The following is a 17,114-nucleotide window of genomic DNA, read 5'->3' on the forward strand; positions in this document are numbered from 1 at the left end:
ATTTATTATATCTACACGCAGTGATGACATCAGTTACAATGGGAACATTTTTATCTTTGCCCTGTGTTCTGTAGAGGCAAACCTCTAGAAGTCAAACAGTGAGCTTTCAAAAATGAGCTTATCTCTAAGGCTGAACAAGGTGTGGTAGCTCTGACATGGGGCTCCTGCATAAAGAAAATGTCATTTTTCCAGCCCCTAATAGTGGTTCTCATTCTGTAATGTGAAAATAGTTTTATAGATGTGTATTTACATGTTTTTAGTACCATCATATACCATGTTTTAGATGGAGATGTTATATTTAGAAGTTTCTCAAAATGTGGAGCATGTGTTAAGTTTCTTTTGCGTAATCCATCAAGACTAATTTGATTTGAGACTGGTGCCTTTTTTTTCCCCCATCTGTTTGGAAAAGTGCAGTTGTAGAGACATCAGTCATGTAACACTTTCTGTAAAACAGCTTTACTGACAGTTGGGAGTTGTCAGTAACCATGTGGATTTCAAGCTCTCAGTCTGGCTACGATGAGAAAAACCCTCTGACACATAATTTCCACAGAGTCACAGAATTTAAGGCCGGAAAGACCCAGTGTGCTCATCTAGCTGACCTCCTGCCTAGCCAACCCAGGCATAAGTCATGCTTCAAGCCTAATGGCTGAAGAAAACACTAGCTTTTGGGACAAACGTGCGCTTAATTTAATAGCATTTGCTCACCAATCACCAGTCATTTATTTCTGTAGTTAACGACCATTATTTATTTCATATATATGTTGGGTACATAACTGTGGCTTGTTTCTTGTTTCAGCTGATCTAGCTTCAACTTCCGACGCTTGGCAAAGCTTTAAGAGATGCTGGAGTTGTGTTCCTTGTCTAAATATGCAGAGACCATACTCTGTGTTGTGTAAGGGCAGAACAGGCAGATGGACCAGGAAGCAGCAAAACAGTTCTGCAGAAGGAAAACCATGTCCCTGATGCCCATGTCCACAGTCCCGCTTTCAGTTTGCCACCTAGTGCTGGGGCAGAGGCAGAAGCAGGGGTTTGCAGGGCTTGGTATGGGCTTGGTGCGCTTCACATGGGCTTGTAGGGCTCTGCCTTTGTGCAGGAGGTGGAGGAAAACACGTGTAAAAAAAAAAGGTACCTGTAAAAGCTCTTTTTCTTTCAAATAGGAAGCAGCAAAACTCGAGTTTTGCCCCTGTGTTGCTGAGAAATGTAGAACTGTCTCTTCAAACCAGTACAGAAATCCCCAGTATGTTCACCTTTGGAAAGCTACCATACTGAAATGTTTCCATCTCTCACTGTAAGACATTTTGTACCCTCAAGAATCTCTCCAGTTCATTTATATTCCACTCAGGAGGTGGCCAGCAGAACAGCCCATGGAGGCCGATGTCAGAGGTGACATAACCTACTGCATCATACTTGGCATTTCCTTTTATCCATGCACCCATCTTTGTATATTAGCTCCTTTTGTGACAGCAATATGTTCTGCAAATTCAGATCCATTTACTGTATTCTGCAAGTCTTTTCCCTAACCTTTGCTCATCAGCATGGGTTCTCTTCTGCTGTAAATCTTTCGTCCTTCTATATGTCTGAGCTTGCTTTTGGCAGCATCGGAAAGTTTATGGTTTCAGTGTCCCCATGCAAATGACCAAGTTGACTCTTTGAGGTACAATCTTTCCTCCTTGTTACTTACTGTTCCCCTGGTTTTGGAGTTTTTTTAAACATTACTAAGGAATGCATAGTTGCTTCTGGTGCAGTGCAAAAATATGAAATAGTGGATATTCAGCTACCTTTTGTAAATTGGAAATTAATACACTTGATCTTATTTATAATCATATTTTGTTGTAATTTCATACAGTCGTAATTTTAATTAGTTGCTTGTAGAATCAAGGGACCTCTGGAGTTTATCTAGTCCAACATCCTACTTGAAATGGGGCTGTGATCAACAGTGGAAGAGGTCAGCGACACTCCAGCTAAATCTTGAAACACCTGCAGAAGCAGAAGTTCCACACCTCTCTGGGCAACCTGTTTCAGAGTTACACTGTTCTCCTGGTCAGCATGTCTTCTCATGTCCAGACCTCAGTGTGTGGCTACTTTTACAGCCTTTAGCACTGAGAAGACAAGTTTGACTCTTTCCTGTATACCACCCTTCAAAGAGGTGTGGGCAGATGTTCCAGCAGCCCTTAGCCTCCTCTTGATCAGATTAAACAGGCACAGCTCCCTCAGCCTCTCTCACATTGCTCTAGACCTCATCTCTCAGCAGTGCTTCACTGGACCCTTTCCAGTTTGACACATTTGGCCTTGTGTCCTCTCTAATTCCCAACTCCTTTAACCAGGATGACTCCTCAGTGAGGTGCTTCCCAGCCTGGAACGGATCATGTTTCCTTCTGAACCTCATGAGGTGTCTGTTGGCCCAGATCTGAAGTGTACAAAGGAGCCTCTGCGTTGAAGCTTTGCCGTTTGTCAGTCCAGACAAATTAAGTAATCAACAAATCTGATTGTGTCACCATCAAGGGATCTGATGAAGATACTGAACAGTGTGGATCTCAGTACTGACCCCTTGGTGCACCTCTGGTTTCTGGTGATGTGCCAGACATGACCAGCCAGTTTTCAGCCCCTCATACCATCTGTCTTTCTAGCCCACACTCTCTAGGCTTCCAAGTGATGTTATGTGAGTTGGTGTCAAAGCCTTACTAATGTCAGGGTACATTACATCCAGCACTTTATAATTTCCACACATTCAGTAATTTCATCTTTAGAAAGCAGGCTGTTTGGTAAAAATTTGGTTTGCCATCAGAAAATCCATATTACCTGTTCCCAAATACCTTCTTGTCCTTTATGGCCTTAGAACTGGACCCCAAAAGGGACACACTCCCTGATCTAGTGACTGAGACAATCAGCAGATAGTTCCTCAGTTTCCCTTCTTGCCTTTTTAAAAATAGATGACGTGTCAGACTTTTTCCAGCCATCAGGGACTTCCTCAGTCACTACAGCTGTCAGAGACAGCAGCCTTACAATCCCACTGGCCAGTTCTTTCTGGAAATGGGTACTGTTCCTCATGTCCATCTCTCCTACGCTCCCTTTTTTGCATCTGTTTTCATCAAGAAGATGCTTCTATAGCCAATTAAGTATTCTGCTGAAATTCCATCTTCCTGCACAACAGGATTGTTTTTTGCTGAGCTCTCAGTAAGTTGTCTTTAAAAATCATTTGGATCTTCTGGGCACATTTCCACTCCGTGGTTGCATCTCAAGGGATTTTATTTAGCAACTCTGTGAGTAAACTGAAGTTTCTTCTGATATTCAGAGTCATAACTCTGAAGCTTACCTTCCTAGCTTTCTTCTGGATTCTGAATTTAATTATGGTGACAGAAGATAAACCCAGGCTCATAATGTGACCACGTTCACCATTGGAAGTCAAGTCAACAGTAACTCCCAGCTGTCTCCTTCAACGTTCACATGATGTAATATCACTCGTTCAGTATGAAGAGCTCCTGGATTGTCTGCTCAGTGCTGTGTTGCCCTTTGAGCAGATGCCTGGATGGTTGAAGTGCTCCATAAGGATCAGGGCAGGTTAGAAGGACGCTTCTGCCAGTTGCCTATAAGAAGCTCTGTTTACAGGCTCCTCCTGGCTGGGTGTACTGCGAAAGGCTGCCTTGTTTTCAGCAGATCTATCCCCTCTGCTCACCCAGACTTCCCCCTGGTCTTGTCCTTCCTGCTGGAGCTTGGTAGTCAGGGAAATTCTTAACACAGAGCACAACTCATATTGTTCATGTTCAATTCACTGTGATTCACATCATCTTTATTAATTTTGAATCTCTTAATTCATATCATCCTTGTTTCCTAATCAAGATGTCACTGATCTCTAACCTTACAGTCAAATGCAGTTGAAGATAAATCTAATTCCTTTTCTTATTATCTGGGCTTGGTATAGAACTGTAATAATAATAATTACATATATTTCTTTATCCTCAAGCTCTTTGAACCTGACCTGCACAGAATTTAGTGTTCTCCAAGTCAAGCCATCTGCACATGATGACATCAGAAGATGAAGTCCTATTTGCCATAGAGAACTGCATTTGCACCCTAGTAAGCTACAGCTGTGAAGGTGGTAGGTATGAGAGGGGTGTGTGAGCAAATCTTCGTGCTAATGAAAGTACTGCACCAACATTAACATCGGGCTGAACAAGCAGAATTTTTTTCTCTATTAGTTAATCCCCCAAAGCCCCAAACAATCATGCAAAGAATAGACTCTTTTGAATGAAAGTCACACATTAACTTCATGTTTTATATTTTGCTTCCACACTAGTTGAGTGGGTTTTTTGCTTCTTCTCCCATTCATTCATTTGATCAGGTTTTGGTGTAAAAGAACAGAAGTGAAGTTTGGGGTTTGTAGCGTTTTTTTTCATTTGTTTGTTTTTGGTTGGTTGTTTTTTTTTTTTTTTTAGCAGAAAGCTTGATGCAGAACTTGGGCTGTTCCTGTAGCCAGAAGGTGCAGCAGCCTGGCTGCATGGTGACTCATGGCCCTGTGCCACATCGCAAATAATGCTCTTATTAATCTCTCCAGGCTTTGTTCTGGCCCCCCTCCTACTGGTGTCTGATTTCATGGTGTGGTGTAGCCAAAGGTCAGATAAACTACATGATGGCCAGAGTTGCTACTGCAGAAGGAAATCGGAAATGCCTCTACCAGTGGTTTCAGCAATGAGAATGGAGAGAAAAATAATTTTTTACTACTAACCTGCCTGACGCGTCATCTCATGTTGCTGTTTCAGTAGAGGCAAGCTGTGGTATAGCAGTAACCCAGGGAAGAAGCCAAGCCCAGCTGTGTTGCAAACGCTTCAGGATCTGCCTAGCTCAGTACATTTTCCAGCAAAAATGTTCGTTCTTTAGGTGTTTGTTCATTTTCAACAAATTACAATCCCAAGCTGAAAGAGATGCTGAGCTTTGTCTCTAACTGAGCTGGTGTCATTGACTGATTCATTAATTACCCACTTTTCCCCAGATTTGATTCAACATACCGTTCACAAAGAGATAACCAGTCACAAATTAGTCAAGCTGAAGTTTGATGTGCTTGGCTACAGGGACATTTTTTTGTTACCAGTTTCAGATGAGTGATTACTCATGTGAAACTAGCAAGCGCTTCTTGCGAGTTGTTTCCTTTCCTCCATGGCTACCCAAAGTGTTTTTATTCAAATGAAACAGAGCCCATACGCAGTGGGCTGGGGTGCTTTGTGAGCAGCTAGCATGGCCAGATCAAACATGTATGCTTACTGTAAACGTCGCGTGGTTTTCCTTGCTCTCCTTTGAACCAAGATGTCTGTGGTTTCTGGTGACTGCTGCCTCCGTGCTATAGGCTCCAGCTAACACTGACATATAGAGGACTTATCTGGAAAAAGAGAGGGGAGCAGAAGACAGCATCACTTCCTGCACATGCAGCCCTGGCCATTTCTATCAAAGGTTGAGACCTTGCCAAAACTCCTTCCATGAGAAGCTTCCTGGGTCATATTTTAATGATTTGGGGTAATGACAGAACCTGCCTTTAGCTAGACAGTTGAGGAGAACAGTAAGATTGTTCTTCTAAAGCCTCATAATTTCACGGACAGGCATTGCAATTCCAGCCTCATATTATGACCTTCAAAATCACATTTGGGCAAGTCTGCAGCATGTGGGGCTCCATTTTTGCTGTCATGAAGAGATGTGCCAGCCCTGCTCTCCATCGCTGTGAGAGGGCTTTCCCTTGCAGCAGTACTCCCACCATCCCTGTAGGCACAGGGCTGCTGTTGGCTGGATCCAGCAGTCATATGTTCCCACCTGGAGCAAATGGCAGTAATTGCGTAGAGTACAGAAAAGGAGAGAGACGGATCCAAGTGGTCTGTGTTAAACCTGGCCTACATGATGGTCAGGGCCAGGTGAGGCTGTGCACTGAGCAGATTTTGGGTTTGTCAATCTGTTGGCTGCTTCTGAGAGGAACAGCTCCCAGCTCATCACCCTGTTTTCCAGCTGCCAGCAGCTGCCCTGGGCTGAGGCCCTGTTTCTGCACCTCAGCTCACTTGCTGCATCACAAACCATGGCAGGGACTGGGGAGGTGACAGCCAGGGCCAGCCCTCCTGCCTCAGCCCCCAGTGTCCCCTTTGTCACTGCCCGTCCCTGCCCGGTCTCCGATTAAAACGATGGCTGGCTGGTGGCAAATTGTGCAGGAGCCCTGCCCTCTTTGGCTCGCTTAGCCAGGGGGGTTTATTTTGTGGAGCGTGGTTATTATTGCTCTTCTTTTGTTCTTTGTCATCAGTCCTGCCTTATTTTTATGTGCATTAACTGTTGATAAAAATGTGAAGCGTTAAGCTTTGGCAACCAGCTGAGCTCTGCACAAATCCGAGGACAACACGGCTGCTGGCACAAGGCTGCTCGGTGCCACGGCGGGCGGCCGGACACACGGGGGGCTCGGTTTGGCGGCCGACACGAACGCACGCTTTCCGATGAGGCAGCAGGGGAGGTGGGAAGGGCAGCCGAGCACACAGCGGCACTGGCCTGGCTCCTCTTCAGCCTGGGCTTCTCACAGCATTGCCCTTTGAGCTCCTTCCCACTCTCCCCGGCTCCTCATCATCCCTCGGGAAGGCGGCGGGAGGAGGGAGGAGCCGAGGGATGAGAGCTGGCTTTACTCGTAGATGCTGCTGCTGCAGAGGGAGGCACCACGGCGGGAATGTAGACGGACAGGCAGAGGTGATTAATAGTGATACATATTATTTTAATTGAGTCATGTTTGGCCTCTCGCTTTGTCAGTACTCAATTTTTTGCAATTGTTGCAGTGTGAATTTGGAATTAATCTAAAGTATAATAAGAATCCCTCAGCTGGCAAAAGCAGGCAAGACTGAAAATTAAAATGCTATGTAAGTCTCACAAGATTAGGGCATAAACTGCAGCAGGCAGTGGAATGGCTGAAGCTTCAAGATGCTGGGAAAGCCCCTCTCCACATTATTCCTGATAATACAAAATCAATTTACATTGAATGCATTTTTTCCAAACAACCATCCACCACATGCTATTTGATATTACTAATGAATGCAGAAATTGGATCTTAATACATTCCAGGGAAATATTATGCAGAGGTCTTATTAGTTCTAAAAATACTTTGTGGCATCGCAGTACTCAGTCAATAAAATTGCCAGGTTTTGTGATACAGATACTGTGGAATTGTAATTAAAATGCTGAGGCGCTGGCAGTGGCAGCATTTTGTTTTGAAACCCCAGATCCTTTCGAGGGCTTTTGAAGCACCGTTTATGAGATGCTGCCACCCTCCTGCTTTCAACTCTGCCATAGCTGGGAGCACGGCAGCAGGCAGCAGTAAGGCAGGATAGGAATAGTGCACAGGGACAAGGAACGTGTCAGCCAGACTCATGGACAGCACTGAACTCATACACACAGCTCAGCCTCGGGGCTGCCTTGTCCTTTCCTGATGCCCCTGAAGAAAAGGCAACAACAAACAATTAAATGAGTTTCTCTCAGTTGGGATGCAGTGAAGGCGCAGGGCTGTGCCGCAGGGTCCCACCATGGCAGAATCCGTTCACCTCGTGCTTTGGGTGCTGCAGGGGCGGCAGGTGCTGACTGGGGCTGCTTCTCCCACGAATTCCAGCAAACTCCACTGAAACGAAGGCATCTAGCATGTGGAAGGCAGGAAATCCCTAAGAACTGGACAGGGAGGTAAGACCTCCAGCCCTGCTGCACACCCTGGGCTCACCATTCCTGTGATCACCTGGATGGCTGCTGAGATTCCCAGGTGCTGGCAATGCGGCTGGATGGCACAGAGCCTCGGGAAATCAATGCCGAGCCCTATGTGTGTAGGGCACCGGCTTCGATTTGCCTCCGGCTAGGAGGAGGTGGAAGTCCCCGTGCCTTGGCCGTTGCTTGGAGCTCCATCTGCAGCACTGATGAGGAAAGTATCATTCCTCCTGCACGGAAGCCATTAATTCCCAGCTGCAGGAGACTGATCCGGCATGGAGCAGAATCCAAGTCACTGCCCGGCAAGAAAGTGCTGAGGAGAGCGGGCCTGGGGCTCCCGGCAGGTCTGTGTCACCACATTCCATTTCTGACCTGCCCAAAAGTGCTGCTTATCTCTGCAGATTAAGGCCAGCCCGAGCGTGGGGCTCCCCTGGAAGCAGGCCGCTCCATGGGGCTGGGGCGGACAGGCAGCACCCCTCCCCTCCCCTGACTCAGCTTCCTCACCTCGGGGATCAGGATAAGAATATCTGCCCGTGAGAGCTTCATCACTTACAGCCAGTGGCTAAAATTGTCAAATCAAATGAGATAAAAGGGACGTGCACTGTTAGGCTTCCCATCAAGATTTGTTTTTTTTTCTATTTTTTATTGATAAAAAACTAAGTGAACTGAAAATGAGACACCTGGAAAAGAAAAAGAACCCCACAGGATCTAAATAAGACTCTATTTGTGTGAGGCTTCCCAGTAACTTTAACTGTTCTGTTTTGCATACAGGCAACAACCCAGCTCTGGCCCAGAGGAAGATGAAGACCCCCAAAATGAAGGCTGTCAGTGGCAAATTGGAAAGATGAGTTACAACAGCAGCATTAATACTTTTTTCACATCCTTTTCAGCTGTGGTTACAGCTCCCATTTATTCTGCTACTGATTAATTTGATCAAACATTGTGAACAAATAATTTGTATTAAAAATCCTGCGAGTTCCACCCTTCATGTAGTTGGCTTCAGGCAGGTATTTATTGGATAGCATAGTCTCAGACTAGTGAATGTTGACATTTAATTAATATGGAAGCTTAGCATTGTGAATATGAAGAACAGAAAAAGGCCCAAGAAAATCCTGTGATAATGAAAGGAGATGACAACCAGGTTCTGGTAGTCAGATATTTCTGTTGACATTGAAGGGTCAAATGTAGATATCTGGTGAAGGGCTGCAAATAACACACTGTGGGTCAGGGTTTGCATGTACAAATAGTTCTATATGATGCCTGACTTATACCTGCTCCAGCTGTTTGTGCTTACATTGGCAGTGCAATGGTGGATATTTTTGTCATGACTAGACTAGGAAGATGCTACCAAATAGGGAGAGTGGCGTAACATAGCAGTGAAGCACTACAGCTGTTAATGCCCACCACCAGCTACGGGATTGCAATCCACAGACCACAGAGGTTTAAAAAAAAAAGCAAAATTAGGCTAGTAAAATTGCATCTATGTTAGGGGATTAGGTACTGTGACCAAAAAAAGCAAAATCAGGCTAGTAAAACTGCATTTATATTAGGGGATTAGCCACCATGACCTACATGCCTATGCCAGCAGAACTCTGGAGTATCTCAGAAGTACTTGTGTCCTGTCTAACTTGTGACGGGTAATATCCACACCCACAAAAAGCAAACAAACTGCAAAGAAATTGATTGTAATAAAAAGAGAGCATTTTATCATAGAAATATATGGGAACTGTTTCTCTTGTCATGCATAAATCAGGAGCATGAGGTTGCCTGAATTTTCCATTCCATTAACTCCTCAGTTTTTGAGTTGAGATGAAAATGGTTTTGGAGAAAGGAAACATTCTGTGCTGTACACTGAGAATATCACAAGACATGTTAAATTGCCCAGTTACTTTGTTGGGCATTAACCTACCACTGACTTCTGTTTATTTTGTGGTTTACCTTACAAAGTAATTGTGCTCAAAATCTTGTTTATTGCATGTGCAGGAAGGACACTATTTTATCCTTACATTAGTGAGGTTTATAACTAAACCCCTATACTTTCATCTACTTCATTCTGAAATCTGACAAAAAAAAAATAAAATAGGTGAGAGTCTGTCTTTGTTTCATGTTTATATTCAACAGAGAGGTTTCTACTTAGTGGAAACAGATATTCCATTAAAAGTCCACTGCTGCTGTATAATTTAAGTGCTTTTTCAACACCACAAACTACCTCAAGCCAAACAGCTGGTGTTGACTAAGAATGGTGTTTCAGCCTGTTACATGCTGTGATTATTACTTCCCAAACAAGAGTTTATACTTCATTTTCAGTGAAGATTAAATTAATTAGGGGAGCAATGTGATACGAGAATAAGAAAGCAAGTGAAATTAACAGTTTTCATCTACTCTGAGGTTTGTTTAATTAACTATTTTCATTTGGAAGTGGTGGTCTGGGACTGTATTCTAGCAGTAATACTTCTTTTTGGTCAAATAGTACACTTTGCAGGTCATGCAGAAAAACACAAGCTCATCAGAAAGCTCATCAGAAAATACTTCCATTTTGACTATGAATGACATACTAAAAGAAAAAAATCCTATTAACAGATTTAAAAATCTACCTTTTCATAGAATTTATTGAAAATGAGTAGTATCCTCCCAATAAGTAGGAAGAATTGTAATGTGTGAAGAAATTGTATTCTGATCTTTTGTTATATTTGAAGAAATTACTTTCTTATGTTGCTGGAAAATTGTCACACTAGAGAAAGCTACTAATTCCTCTTCTCTGCAGTTAAATTCACTAAAATGTAGTGAACATTCTCCTAAATCATCAATATTATTGTCATACTCTCTCTTCACAGATCAGGGATTATTCCTCCATCATCAGTAATAAAGTTTAGTGTTTAAAATCCTAGCTCTGCATTCATAATGCATTGTTGATATATATAAAAAAAATCTTCACTATTCTTACAGTTGTCTCAGGATTTCATAAGTCATTTAAAAAGAAATAAAAATGAAAAACATTTGATTTAGAGACCAATCCCTAAGAATGTGGTTCTAAAAAAACGCTGGTTGCCCTCACATGCCCCTAATGACCACTTATTGACAGTAACATAACTTAAGGTTTTAATTGATGTTTTAGCCAGGCTCTTGACTTCACAGTAGCATTTGTAAAGATTCTAATTATCATGATACAGTAGAAATTAGAAGGCAATTTGTAAATGTTTAGATCAGTGTGATTAAAACAGTAAAACTAGAGCAGCCTCAACGTGTATACTGCTTTACTTAGAGAAGCAGTGCACACTTTAAAAAATATCTAAAAATAACTGCAGATTCAGGTCTTAAAACACCATCAGTCTGACCAGATTTTCATTCCCACAGAAATGTAGTATGTAGTACAACTTGTATTCCATTAATCCCATAAATATAATTTGAATTCCATCAATTATATAAACAAAATTAATCTCTTTTCCTATTTGAATTTCAACTGTGAATGCATATTGAGAAATCTGAATATATTTGTTATTTTAAAATATATAAGCAAGTAAATCTTAGTGTACAGTTTCTTTGTACGTTTCTGACAAGCATGTAGATATCTGAGTATTTTGACTGGACCTCGAGGAATGTTTCTTTCCATGAAACACAGCCTTGGAAACCTGAATTTCCACCATGCACTTCAGTAAATTCCAGATTCCTCTGCTATGAATATTGTCTCATTTTTGGTTAAAAATGGCTATCTGTGACAGTCTCACCAAAATTGGACAGTATTTTGTCCCTCTGAAGCACATTTGAAAACACTGGATACAAAAGGAATGCAAACAGACTGAAAGCAAATTAATTAAAGAGCTACTGTTTTGTAGTATCATTCTAAGGATTCTCAGCCTTCTGCCTTAACAGTCACCATTTAAGAACAATTTAGAGGTTGCATTTGGTGTTCCAAACAAGTGAGAAAAACTTAGCTGTGCATTACTTACTGTTGTACAGTTCCTTAAAAAAACCAATCACTTAACATTTCCAGACCATAGCATTTTTACTCATCTGCCAATCTGTGCTCTTTGCATGCAAAAGTCATCAGGGTTTAAACACACTTCCCCCTACAATTCTTTTAAAAATTAATTTTCTTTCATAATTTTGATACAACCTGAGACACCTTTATTCCATAGAGGCAGAGAGGACAGAAGCAGTTTGTTTCTAGGCAGCACAGAGTACCTGTTTTGAGTTAGCTCTTGCTTGTCTGAATCCCCTGAATGATTCTATTGATTTCAAGGGGTCCACTTGCATGAGAAAAGTGAGCAGCAGAGACTGGATGCTCGTTTTATTGTTTCATCCAACACAGATTCATTTTCTAGGATCAGTTATTCTGTGTGATGAATGGGAAGTGCAACTAAAAAATTGAGCCTAGAAACCTAATGTTAGCAGAGAGCGTATGAAAGTCTGATTGTGAAATATGATCCAGAACACATTTACTAACAGACAAAACTCAAGACTCATTTCTCACACAGGCAAGACTGTTAAAGTCAGTAATACTTTGCTTTTCCATTACAGCCAACAGGATTTCTGCTGCACAAAGGCTAAGCAATGCAAAGATAGAAAGATCTGGTGCTTGGAGCAGTAATACTTTCATTTACTAAGACCTCATGCATGCAGAAGGTAGAATTAATTTAATTGCAAATAAATGTCAAGAAATAGATTAATGAAATAGTACTAAATTTTGCAACAAGAATATGTTATGGGTAAGATATTCTTTTGTGTCAGTCTTCCTAAAGGAGAGGGAGACAAAGGAAAATGGGTAGGGGAAAAAAAGGCTGTACTGAAAGCACATACAGAAATCAAACACAGGAAAACTGTTGGGGACTTAATAGTGCTAGAGGTAAATTGGCCACTATTCTTTCTATCAGAAAGAGACCAGAGTATTTGATTAAGTTAAACAGGAGCCATTTCTTTGTTCCTGAGAATAGAGAAAGCGGCATTTCAACCAGACAACTGAGACAGAGAACCCGGGGAAAAAAAAATCTATTAAAGAGATAACAAAGGAGAAAAGCACTTATACTAATTCTGTCAAAACTCATGAAGCATCCTGAGAGATTTATAAAGATGATATTCTTCTAAGGCACGTAGACATGGCTATAGTAGAATATTTGAGGTAGGTCAAAAGGACTGGTGATTTCTTTACAAGTTAAAGGCCCAGAAATGCCTACGAAATAAGCTAAAATTCTAAAACTGTGAGGGCCAATGAAACAGCACAGCTTTGTGGCTTAGAAATTAAATGTCAGAAAGACAAAAGCACTTAACCTTTGTAACACTGAAATTATTTCAAGAGGCTCCAGAGAAAGGCAGGCCAGCAGATTTGATGAATATTTTACTTGTTTCACCTAGAATAGGCAGCTCTCATGTTCTGAAGAAGGGGCTGACACTAGTATTGCTATAAATAAGGGGGCAAAAAACTGTGATTTCTTGGTCATGTCAAATCAGTATCCTTTTATCTCTATGATAATGTATAATATTTACCAGAGCATAAGATAAAACAAACCCCTCACCTGCACCCTTATTCACTTAAATAACTGTTCACCCTCAAGCAAAGAATAGTTCTAGCCATCTACTGTTATGTATTCGTTGGATTTTCAGATGTGAAGAAATAATCAGTTATCCTGGGGGAAAAAAAGCCAAATTCTCCTATTTCCGATAAATTCACACAGAATGTATTTTACAACAGTTTGTATACTGAACACATTTTGTGCAAATACCAAGATATTTTAATAGGGCTAACTTAGGGTAAATACTGATTTGAGAGCAAAATATGGCCCATCAGCTTCCATATTTAGGTTAATGCAAAGATTTATTAGTCCTCTAGGTAAACATTGACCTTGGCTTCACCTTGGTCAATATTTACTTCTCAAGTTAATAAATCTTTATATTAACTGCAATTGAAGTCACTCTCTGCTTAAAAGATAAAGACCAAACAGGTCCTCATATGAGGACAGCATTCATCAGATAAACTCTGCAGCTTGATTTATCTTCTTGCCCACTTGTCTTAAAAAAATGGTAATCCATAGATGGTGAAAGATATTCCTCTCTGAAGGGGAAGGGGTTGGTTTTTATTTTAAACCCATAGTTTTGTGCATATTATACTTAAATTTTAAGGTTATGACACAGCTTTTTGTTTCATGCACTTCTGAATCATCAGAGTTTCCAGGATTTTATTCCAAAGAATGTGACATCCCTACACAGTCTATTTACCTACGGGCAAGCCTGGAGACTATTTTACTCAGTGAACAGCCCTCTCAGTCACTGAGTTGGTTGCTATTTGGTTTCAAGAATGTGACAGGTCTAACTTTTTGGAATTCATAGTTATTTTGGAAAAAGGTGCTGACTAGGGGTGTTGAGAATGGCACTGCAATCAAACACCAACAATAAACAAATCAACTAACATGTGAGGACCTTTGAAAAACAGGAAATTTACCAGAAGAGACATCAAAGACTTGACTTAATCCAGCTACCAGGAATGGGAATCTGCATTACTGTAAAAGATATTGTCTTGAAGAACATCTGGATTAGTAGAGGGTGAAGTACAATTAGAGATTTCCTTGAAATTACCAGTGAAAAGAAAAAACAGACAAGAACAGATTTATGCATCTCCTCTTTCCATAATTTCAAACATTATTGCAGCAATTAAAACCTCACCATGCTGTTTTCTCCATATTTAAGTTGTGCTTTCGAGAGCCAAAACAATCGATATATGTTTTGTCCATGGGTCTCTTTGGTTGAGCCCAGACTAGATTATACCCTACTTCACTTTTAAGTGGATTCTGAACAATATGAAGTCTTTCTGCTTGACAGTTGTCCAAAAATTGAGGACTTGCTGAGAAATACTCTTGCTACAGAGAAATCAAAAACTGAACCTTCAGAGAAACAGAATCAAATCAGCATTAACCTTAGAAACTAAATGGAAAAACTGTTCAATTTTTAAAAAACATATTTAAGATCTCACTGAAATAAACATCAACCACTTCACTCATGCAGGCATTCCCTTTGAAGTCAATGGGATTAGCCATGGATAGAATTCATCCTAAATTCTATGTAGATAGACAGGTACAAAGTCACTGAATCACTTAAATCCCACAGATTTTCAGCATTAGGCTTAAAAGCTGCAAAGGTTTCTGTTAGTCCTTTGGACTGGAGTGTTTCAAAATCTGGAAACCTGTGGGGCAGGATTTGTTCTCACTGAAAGATGCTTTAAGTCTCTCCAGTTAGATTCCTCTCTCCCATCGAGTTACAGTTTCAGCATCTTCTTGTTTGTCTCCATGAAGTGTTGATGAGTTTACAATGATGTGATGCCTTTCTGCAGGCAGTGCAGGGAAATGTCATGAAAACTCCATTAATAAATCATCCTATTGGTATAAACTGTTTGAATGGCACAGCCAGCTCTACAATCAAGACAATGTATTTGCATGGTTGTGTGTGTACAAAAGTATATATACTCATGTTCCAATCCCCCAAAAACCTGATCTGCATTTCCTTTTTTTTTTTTATCCCCTTCGTTGAAAACAGCAGCTTAGTCAGTAAATGACGAGGCATACAAAGGGATACAAGTTGTATAAAGCCAGTGGTGACTGGTATAATGCACCTCTGACTCTCATCGTAAATGATGTAACTATTCAGAGCTGTACTTTACACTGTCATTCTTATTTCTAGTTCATGAAAATAAAACACAGAATCTCAATATGGTTACCAAATCTGCCAGTATTTTTAAAGAATTTTTTAAATGGATAAATATAAGTAAATAAAGATGGTTTCATTTTATTGGCACGTGAACAGTGTAGCTGTTTAAAGGCTACACTGCGAGCAAGTGGCAGCCCTCAGAGAGGGAAAACCAAACAAATTATGGCTGCTGACTCCCAATATTCCACTTTAATTGGTGGGGGTTGTCCCAGGGAAAGACACATGAGCCTTTCCCGGCGGCAACAGGAATCTGACATTTATAAATACAGGGGACCATTTGCGTTTGAGTCATTCACGCGTCCGCACCAGGCGTTCGCGCTGGGGGCGGCCCGTGCGCCCGGCGGTGCCGCTCACGCTGCGGTGCCCACGGCAGCGGACGCGGTACCTCAGCGCTCAGAGCCCCGTCTCGGGACGCGGAACCACCCCCGCAGCAGGGGCGTTTTGCCGCGGCTGTACCGACACCCACAGCCCGCCCCGCCGGGGCGGTTCCGTGCGCGGCCCACGGAGGCTGCGATGCGGGAGCTGCGCGGGGCGCTCCCCTCTCGCCTCCCGCCCGGGTGGCCCGGCGGGCGCGGTGCGGGCTCGCCCGCCCGGTTGCCATGGGACCGGCACTGGTCGCCATCGGGGCCGCCGTTCCGCTCCGCGCCGGGCACCGCGGGAGGCTGCGCCCGCCGCGGGCCGCCCTCCTGCGGGGAGGGGAGCGGGCTTTCGGGGCACTCCCGCTAATGTTAGCAGCCTTCTGCCTTTCTCTCCCCGAAATCAGGCGGCCGAAATTATCAGGGAAGCGCCCCCGCCCCCGCGCCGGGGCTCTCGCCTTTGTTGTGCTGAGCCCGGCACAGGCGAAGGCGCCGCTAAATGAATGGCAAATTGTCTTTAAAACGCGCTGGCGGGCGATGCCCGGTCCCTGGCGAGCCGCCGGCGGGGGGCGGCCAGCGCCTGGCGCTGGGACACCAGAGGTGCGATGGGGAGGTTTCAAACACCTTTCTTTCCCCATTTCATCCCCTTCCCACCCTGTCGTGGCTGCTTCCCCGACACACGGCGTGCCGAGCGAGCCGGACACACAGAGTAGGCAAGGGCGCATGTGTGTAATTAATAAAGTAAATTAAAGGGTTTTAAAAATTAATTCTACTCATTTAGTCACCAATCTGTTAATGAGGCATGGAAAGCCCCCGGGATCGATAGTCGGGAGTAAAAACGAAGTAGGTGAAGGAGGTGCCTGCTGAATGATAAAAGGTTTATAGAGGAAGTATCCATATCTCAGGCGATATAAATATATATTAAAGGATACGTATAAATCTTTGCTTGCTCTGGCGAGGTCTGGATTCCATCGGCGCGATGGAGGCAGCCGCCGTCTCCGTAGTTTATGGGGCTCCGAACTTTACCTCTCCCGGTACCGCGGGGCTTCAACCTTTGCCCTGCAGCATCCTCCCTGCCAAAGGAGCCTCTGGCTCCTACCATAAATATTAATACTCTGCGCTAGTGCGAGGCATAATTATCTCCCCTTAATTGCAAATTCAACCAAAAATTGAGCCTGCTGTCATTCAGGCACCTCTAAATTATTGTAATTAGGGCTTTTTTTATGTCAAGTGAATCCCCGGGCTGAATGTTAGTCCTTGTATGCAGTAGTGCAACATGTAAACCATATGCTGTGCCGCGCTGCTCGGGAAGCCCCACCGCCGGGACAGGCCGCTCTCTGTCCCCGATCCCGGGAAAGGGCTCGGCTG

The 17,114-nt window shown here is 42.9% G+C and overlaps 1 long non-coding RNA gene across 1 annotated transcript; it reads left to right on the forward strand.

Moving 5' to 3' along the window:
• Positions 1-4,472: 4,472 nt before the first annotated feature.
• LOC135402241 (uncharacterized) lies at positions 4,473-11,377 on the forward strand. The gene is made up of 2 exons (XR_010425067.1): positions 4,473-8,042; positions 8,470-11,377. It is a non-coding gene; the product is annotated as an uncharacterized LOC135402241 (long non-coding RNA).
• The last annotated feature ends 5,737 nt before the right edge of the window (positions 11,378-17,114 follow it).

The sequence above is a fragment of the Pseudopipra pipra genome, chromosome 1, assembly GCF_036250125.1.
Source record: "Pseudopipra pipra isolate bDixPip1 chromosome 1, bDixPip1.hap1, whole genome shotgun sequence".
Classification (NCBI taxonomy): Eukaryota; Metazoa; Chordata; class Aves; order Passeriformes; family Pipridae; genus Pseudopipra; species Pseudopipra pipra.